This window comes from Coregonus lavaretus (assembly GCF_964263955.1).
Source record: "Coregonus lavaretus genome assembly, contig: HAP1_SCAFFOLD_3211, whole genome shotgun sequence".
Taxonomy (NCBI): Eukaryota; Metazoa; Chordata; class Actinopteri; order Salmoniformes; family Salmonidae; genus Coregonus; species Coregonus lavaretus.
The window spans coordinates 31,671-40,955 of record NW_028165942.1 but is presented as its reverse complement, the minus strand read 5'-3'; positions in this window follow the sequence as shown (position 1 = coordinate 40,955).

Below are 9,285 nucleotides of genomic sequence, written 5' to 3'. Positions count from 1 at the left end.
TTTAGTAATGACAATGTCTTGTTATTTACATGGAAGACCTGTAGAATAGATGGATATACAGTGAGGGAAAAAAGTATTTGATCCCCTGCTGATTTTGTACGTTTGCCCACTGACAAAGAAATGATCAGTCTATAATCTTAATGGTAGGTTTATTTGAACAGTGAGAGACAGAATAACAACAACAAAATCATGTCAAAAATGTTATAAATTGATTCGCATTTTAATGAGGGAAATAAGTATTTGACCCCCTCTCAATCAGAAAGATTTCTGGCTCCCAGGTGTCTTTTATACAGGTAACGAGCTGAGATTAGGAGCACACTCTTAAAGGGAGTGCTCCTAATCTCAGCTTGTTACCTGTATAAAAGACACCTGTCCACAGAAGCAATCAATCAATCAGATTCCAAACTCTCCACCATGGCCAAGACCAAAGACCTCTCCAAGGATGTCAGGGACAAGATTGTAGACCTACACAAGGCTGGAATGGGCTACAAGACCATCGCCAAGCAGCTTGGTGAGAAGGTGACAACAGTTGGTGCGATTATTCGCAAATGGAAGAAACACAAAATAACTGACAATCTCCCTTGGCCTGGGGCTCCATGCAAGATCTCACCTCGTGGAGTTGCAATGATCATGAGAACGGTGAGGAATCAGCCCAGAACTACACGGGAGGATCTTGTCAATGATCTCAAGGCAGCTGGGACCATAGTCGAATCGAGCTCTTTGGCATCAACTCAACTCGCCGTGTTTGGAGGAGGAGGAATGCTGCCTCGACCCCAAGAACACCATCCCCACCGTCAAACATGGAGGTGGAAACATTATGTTTTGGGGCTGTTTTTCTGCTAAGGGGACAGGACAACTTCACTGCATCAAAGGGACGATGGACGGGGCCATGTACCATCAAGTCTTGGGTGAGAACCTCCTTCCCTCAGCCAGGGCATTGAAAATGGGTCGTGGATGGGTATTCCAGCATGACAATGACCCAAAACACACAGCCAAGGCAACAAAGGAGTGGCTCAAGAAGAAGCACATTAAGGTCCTGGAATGGCCTAGCCAGTCTCCAGACCTTAATCCCATAGAAAATCTGTGGAGGGAGCTGAATGTTCGAGTTGCCAAACGTCAGCCTCGAAACCTTAATGACTTGGAGAAGATCTGCAAAGAGGGGTGGAACAAAATCCCTCCTGAGATGTGTGCAAATCTGGTGGCCAACTACAAGAAACGTCTGACCTCTGTGATTGCCAACAAGGGTTTTGCCACCAAGTACTAAGTCATGTTTTGCAGAGGGGTCAAATACTTATTTCCCTCATTAAAATGCAAATCAATTTATAACATTTTTGACATGCGTTTTTCTGAATTGTTTTGTTGTTATTCTGTCTCTCACTGTTCAAATAAACCTACCATTAATATGATAGACTGATAATGTCTTTGTCAGTGGGCAAACGTACAAAATCAGCAGGGGATCAAATACTTTTTTCCCTCACTGTATTTCTATATTTGTTTCTCTATATTCTTTGGTATATATTTAGGTACAGTAGCTTGCGAAAGTATTCATCCCCCTTGGCATTTTTCCTATTTTATTGCCTTACAACCTGGAATTAAAATTGAGTTTTGGGGGGTTTGTATTATTTGATTTACACAACATGCGTACCACTTTGAAGATGCAAAATATGTTTTATTGTGAAACAAACAAGAAATAAGTAAAAAAAACAGAACACTTGAGCGTGCATAACTATTCACCCCCCCCCCCCCCCCCCAAAGTCAATACTTTGTAGAGCCACCTTCTGCAGCAATTACAGATGCAAGTCTCTTGGGGTATGTCTCTATAAGCTTGGCACATCTAGCCACTGGGATTTATGCCAATTTTTCAAGGCAAAACTGCTCCAGCTCCTTCAAGTTGGATGGGTTCCGCTGGTGTACCGCAATCTTTAAGTCATACCACAGATTCTCAAATTGATTGAGGTCTGGGCTTTGACTAGGCCATTCCACTTGAGTGTTGCTTTAGCAGTATGCTTAGGGTCATTGTCCTGCTGGAAGGTGAACCTCCGTCCCAGTCTCAAATCTCTGGAAGACTGAAACAGGTTTCCCTCAAGAATTTCCCAGTATTTAGCACCATCATTCCTTCAATTCTGACCAGTTTTCTAGTCCCTGCCGATGGAAAACATCCCCACAGCATGATGCTGCAACCACCATGCTTCACTGTGGGGATGGTGTTCTCGGGGTGATGAGAGGTGTTGGGTTTGCGCCAGACATAGAATTTTCCTTGATGGACAAAAATGTTAGTCTCATCTGACCAGAGTACCTTCTTCCATATGTTTGGGGAGTCTCCCACATGTGTTTTGGTGAACACCAAACGTGTTTGCTTATTTTTTTCTTTAAGCAATGGCTTTTTTTCTGGCCACTCTTCGGTAAAGCCCAGCTCTGTGGAGTGTATGGCTTAAAGTGGTCCTATGGACAGATACTCCAATCTCCGCTTTGCAGCTCCTTCAGGGTTATCTTTGGTCTCTTTGATGCCTCTCTGATTAATGCCCTCCTTGCCTGGTCCGTGAGTTTTGGTTTGATGGCCCTCTCTTGGCAGGTTTGTTGTGGTGCCATATTCTTTCCATTTTTTAATAATGGATTTAATGGTGCTCCGTGGGATGTTCAAAGTTTCTGATATTTTTTATAACCCAACCCTGATCTGTATTTCTCCACAACTTCGTCCCTGACCTGTTTGGAGAGCCCCTTGATCTTCATGGTGCTGCTTGCTTGGTGGTGCCCCTTGCTTAGTGGTGTTGCAGACTCTGGGGCCTTTCAGAACAGGTGTGAATATATACTGAGATCATGTGACAGATCATGTGACACTTAGATTGCACACAGGTGGACTTTATTTAACTCATTATGTGTCTTCTGAAGGTAATTGGTTGCACCAGATCTTATTTAGGGGCTTCATCGCAAAGGGGTGAATACATATGCACGCACCACTTTTCCGTTAGTTATTTTTTTCATTTCACTTCACCAATTTGGACTATTTTGTGTATGTCCATTACATGAAATCCAAATAAAAATCCATTTAAATGACAGGTTGTAATGCAACAAAATAGGAAAAACGCCAAGGGGGATGAATACTTTTGCAAGGCACTGTATATTTCTCAGTTTCAGTATGGTTGGTTAGTGTAGTGTTGGTCTAAATGCACGAATGACTGCTCAGCTTTTTGGAGTGTGTCTGTGCAATAAAGAAAAAAAACGCTGCTCGCCCTCTAATGCCATACAGATATTTTGTGTCTGAAAATGATTGAGCCAATGGTTTTTCCATGGAAGTCTTCCATTGATGGACAATGCAATGAAGATGATTGTCTGACAAAAAACACACAGATTGTCAGTCCATTTATCTTAACTGAGCTACACAGGCCCTTTGTAGCTCAGTTGTTAGAGCATGGCACTTGCAACACCACGGTTGTGGGTTCGATTCCCACTGGGGGCCAGTATGAAAAAAAAAGTATGTACTCACTAACTTTAAGTCGCTCTGGATAAGAGCGTCTGCTAAATGACTAAAAATGTAAAAATATACAACTCATCAGAAAATAGTTGACTTGAGTTTTACTTTTGATGAATGCGTCATGCAATTTCATGTCTTCATACGTCTTCATGTTCTCTGTGTGGCCATAGCTGCAATGTACACACACACACACACACACACAGAGTTACAGGCAGACACAGTCCTCTGTGACAGCAAAGCAGATGCAGTGCAGTATAAGGCCACAGGGTGGTGCGGTTGGTCTGTGTAATAATGGATGCGATAAACCTCTCTTCAATCAGTACACCTACACCTAACAGGTAGACTGTCTGTAAGTCGTGACAACTGCTACTGAATACGTGCTGAGAAACAAGCTGGTTTGATCTCCAATTTTACTGAGAACTGATAGGATAGGGGTTAATGTTGATGTTTAGGAAGGTAGCGAGGAGAAAAGGGGAGTGAGAGAGGAGAGTGCTGTGTGTTCCACGGTGTCCACATACACACAGACATTTTGCTCTCTCTCTCTCTCTCTCTCTCTATCTCTCTATCTATCTATCTAATCTAATCTAATCTAATCTATTGGTCTCTCTCTCACTTTCCTCCCTGCTCTGCCAGACTCACACCTTTACTAAACACCTCTCTGTGGAGCGGGAATGGGCTGTATCCTCCCTGGTGTGTCTGGGTGTGCGTGTGTGTGTGTTTGTGTGTGTGTGTGTGTGTGCGTGCATGTGTCCACGTAGGTGCATGTGTGTAGGGGGGTCAGTTGAGTCCTAGAGGGAGCTGAATTACTGCATGGAAATCGGCCATACCAGCTGAGAAGAAGAGACACACACTCACACACACACGTACACAGACAGAAACAGACCTACACACACACAGCTTGGCACAAGGGTAAGTCTTAGCGTGGGGTGGCTTTTTTAGAGGGCATGTGTGTTTATCATTCTTCAAAGCCTCAATGTGTCTGCCATGATGACACACTGTCACATCTCATAGATCACAACACACACACACACACACACAAATGACTGTTTGTGAGCAGTGTTATTATGCGGAGTGTCACATGCTGTGAGATTCTCCTCCATTCTGTCACTCGTATCTTTCTATTAATCAGACGTATGTGTTAGTGTTTGTGTGTGTGTGCGTGTGTGTGTGTCAATAAGTGTTTTTCAGGGTAAATAAACTCTTATGGTTTCTCCACATGCATGGAATTATTCATGAGCTGTCTGCATGCGATGAAAAAATGATAACACATATAATTAAAGTAATGATGATAACATAGTGTCATGACTCTCCTGGGTGAGGATCAAAGGCCTCAGATCATCTTGGCAAATGGCTGACAACAACCAGACCCCTCCTACCCACAGAAGAGGGGAGGGGGGGGGGGGGGGGGGGGGGGGGGGCTGGGCCGGTTTTGACACCTTAACACTCAGTCGTAAATTAGGCAGGAGGGGAATGTCTCCCTTGCTCTTCAGTATTGGTAAAGGAATGTGCTTTGTCTCCAGAATACTTTTGCCGCCAAAACTGGATCAATATTTCCAACATCAGAATGTGGGGAATGGTCAGTGGGGATCTAAAGAATAATCATGTCATATTGTTTATTATTTTGTGATGTCATTAAGGATGGTATCAAGAACATACTGTAATTTGGAAAGTATACACATTATATCTGTCAAGTCTTCATCCAATACGTTGTGTATAAGAAATGAACAATGATGAAAGTATTTTTGTTAAGATTGGAATGTGATTTTAGTTTCCTAATGAGGTCATTGTTTTTCATTTAAACTATGCACAGTAAGTAGCCACGCCCCAAGTGAGCTCAGAGATCGTGTCAGCAAGTAGGAACGCCCCTTTTACCAAGAGGGCATAAAGGCTTGAATGACAAATTCACATCAGACCAGAAAGCGTGGAGACGGTAGTCCACATGTTTGAAATGGTTAGAACATTGAATCTCAACACGAGGTGAAGAAGATAAACTCAATAGACCAGAAAATTGCCAGTCTGCAGCTGTGCGTGTAAAGGGATCTAGAACTTTGACTAAAGACATGAGGTGGGAAGAAGAAAATCCCATCTCAGACAATCATTGGAATGCATCTGAGTATCTGTTCTATTTAGAACACTCCACTCCAAGCCAGGATAACTAAGAAGAAGGACATTGTGACGTCTGGTGGAAAAGCAGAGCCTTACACTGAAACGGGACACTAAAACCGACCCCTTCCCATAGAAGGATTGATTGGTTTCAAAGGAGAGATGACAAACAAAGACATCTACACGTAAATACATGCATGACTTCTTACCCAAACGGGCAGTGGTTTGTGAGCAAAGTATTATGATTACTTTGAGGGTAGCTTCCAAATGTATCAACGATAAGTTTGACTCTCTCTTTGCCTCTCCCTCTCCCTATCTACCCCTCCCTCTTTTGATAACCAAGCAGTCATGCTGTTGTTAGTCCGCTAGGGACTGTTTCTCATGTATTAAGTATGTATGTATTCAGTGTTATTATTTGGTTAGCTAGTAAATAAATAATTAAGCCAATTTGTGTAGTGCTGAATCATAAGTAAAGCTGGGGTTCTAGCGGATCCAAGAATTCTGCGACCATTCAGAATGATGACTGATAAGAGGTAATGATTAATACGTTGACTGTTTTATACATATTGATAGGTAAAGACCTTTAAGAGTTTAAGTCGGTAATGGTAACTTATTCCGTGGTGCCCCCAATCCTAATGAGTTAATTGTTACATGATTAATTTAATCGTGTAACAATTAAACATAGTTAGTTGTTTCGATAAATAACAGTCATCATATTAATGAAAGTCACGTCACACACACACCACTAAAATGGCAAAACGTGACAGAGCAGTAGTGTGAATGGTAATAGTCAGACGACTATTATTATTATTATCTATTTAATCAATATTCAATTGAGTCAACCTTAACCCTTTTCACAGTCTCTATGGGTTTTTCACTGTATTGAAGGGGAGACATCATGTGCTGCACAAGAACAGAGGAGTGAAGAGGAGGGTGGAGGAGAGGAAATGAGAGGAGAGAAGACCGGAATAGAGGAAATTTGAGGAGATGAGAGCGGAGGAGAGTAGATGAAAGAGGAGAAGAGGCAAAAAAGGAGAGGAGATGAGTGGATAAGAGAGTGATGGTGTTTTTCTGGGGTGTCTGTGTATAGCAGGGTGTGTGTGTGTTAGTGTCTGAGTGACCTGTTTTTGAACTGTGAGTGCTGAACGAGCAGGGTTCAAACCTCCAAAGAGAGTGTCACTGGAAGCCCTCATGGATGTACAGTGCCTTGCAAAAGTATTCATCCCCCTTGGCGTTATTCCTATTTTGTTGCATTACAACCTGTAATTGACATACACAAAATAGTCCAAATTGGTGAAGTGAAATGAAAAAGAAAAATCCCGGAAAAGTGGTGCATGCATATGTATTCACCCCCTTTGCTATGAAGCCCCTAAATAAGATCTGGTGCAACCAATTACCTTCAGAAGTCACATAATGAGTTAAATAAAGTCCACCTGTGTGCAATCTAAGTGTCACATGATCTGTCACATGATCTCAGTATATATACACCTGTTCTGAAAGGCCCCAGAGTCTGCAACACCACTAAGCAAGGGGCACCACCAAGCAAGTGGCACCATGAAGATCAAGGGGCTCTCCAAACAGGTCAGGGACAAAGTTGTGGAGAAGTACAGATCAGGGTTGGGTTATAAAAAATATCAGAAACTTTGAACATCCCACGGAGCACCATTAAATCCATTATTAAAAAATTGAAAGAATATGGCACCACAACAAACCTGCCAAGAGAGGGCCGCCCACCAAAACTCACGGACCAGGCAAGGACGGCATTAATCAGAGAGAAAACAAAGAGACAAAAGATAACCCTGAAGGAGCTGCAAAGCTCCACAGCGGAGATTGGAGTATCTGTCCATAGGACCACTTTAAGCCGTACACTCCACAGAGCTGGGCTTTACGGAACAGTGGCCAGAAAAAAGCCTTTGCTTAATGAAAAAAATAAGCAAACACGTTTGGTGTTGGGAGTGTTGGGAGACTCCCCAAACATATGGAAGAAGGTACTCTGATCAGATGAGACTAAAATTGAGCTTTTTGGCCATCAAGGAAAATTCTATGTCTGGTGCAAACCCAACACCTCTCATCACCCCGAGAACACCATCCCCACAGTGAAGCATGGTGGTGGCAGCATCATGCTGTGAGGATGTTTTTCATCGGCAGGGACTGGGAAACTGGTCAGAATTGAAGGAATGATGGATGGCGCTAAATACAGGGAAATTCTTGAGGGAAACCTTTTTCAGTCTTCCAGAGATTTGAGACTGGGACGGAGGTTCACCTTCCAGCAGGACAATGACCCTAAGCATACTGCTAAAGCAACACTTGAGTGGTTTAAGGGGAAACATTTAAATGTCTTGGAATGGCCTAGTCAAAGCCCAGACCTCAATCCATTTGAGAATCTGTGGTATGACTTGAAAAGATTGCTGTACACCAGCAGAACCCATCCAACTTGAAGGAGCTGGAGCAGTTTTGCCTTGAAAAATTGGCAAAAATCCCAGTGGCTAGATGTACCAAGCTTATAGAGACATACCCCAAGAGACTTGCAGCTGTAATTGCTGCAGAAGGTGGCTCTACAAAGTATTGACTTTGGGGGGGGTGAATAGTTATGCACGCTCAAGTGTTCGTTTTTTTTTACTTATTTCTTGTTTGTTTCACAATAAAAAATAGTTTGCATCTTCAACGTGGTAGGCATGTTGTGTAAATCAAATGATACAAGCTCCCCAAAAATCAATATTAATTCCAGGTTGTAAGGCAACAAAATAGGAAAAATGCCAAGGGGGGTGAATACTTTCGCAAGCCACTGTATGTCCTCAGGGATGTATGTACACACACACACAAACACACACACTCTAAGTAATGTATTATCTGTCCTGATTCCTTCAATTATGTAAATAGGATTCGTCTTCTCCTTGGGGATGATAGTGGTGAATAAGGCCTTGTTAGGAGGGTAAACGACAAGAAATGAACAGATTGGAGAGGAAAGAGTGAGAGGGCGAGTTCGCACATCTCCCTCACTGCATGACAAGTAGGCCCTGGACAAAGAGAGTGAGCGAGTTTGTGTGTCTGTGTGTGTGTGTGTGTATGTGTGTGTGTGTATGTGTGTGTGTGTGTGTGTGTGTGTGTGTGTGTGTGTGTGTGTGTGTGTGTGTGTGTGTGTGTGTGTGTGTGTGTGTGTGAGAGGGAGGGAGGGAGAGAGAGAGAGAGCGCGAGATAGAGCTAGAAAGCAGTGACGGAGGCAGCGAATGTGTACAATAAACTCTATGGCATGTGTAGATATGGAAACATGTCCCTTAGTTCAAGTTGTGTTTGTACCTTAACAATATTTATTTATTTTCTCTCTATCACAATAATTCTCTCTCTCTCTATCCATGTATATTATTACCACTGTGACTTGACCAGAGTTTTATTTCTCCTGACGCCCGCCCACAGCACATTATTGGTGAATCATTTCTGACCTACCTTTCCACTTATTGCTCTTTCAATTTCCCTCCATTCATTCTGTCTCTATCTGGTGACTCATCTGATAATCAGGTCTTTCCTTTTCACCCAGGACGACCAATCAGAGAAGAGCAGTTAAGTGGCTTTAGAGAAATCATATTTATCTCTGGCCCCGCTGTCTTTGTGTGTTCTTCTCTGTGTTTACTGTCCAGAACTCATGTTTTGCTGCTGCTTTATCACATTTAACTAATATAAAGAGAACAAGAGAGTTAGAGGAAAGGAGAGGA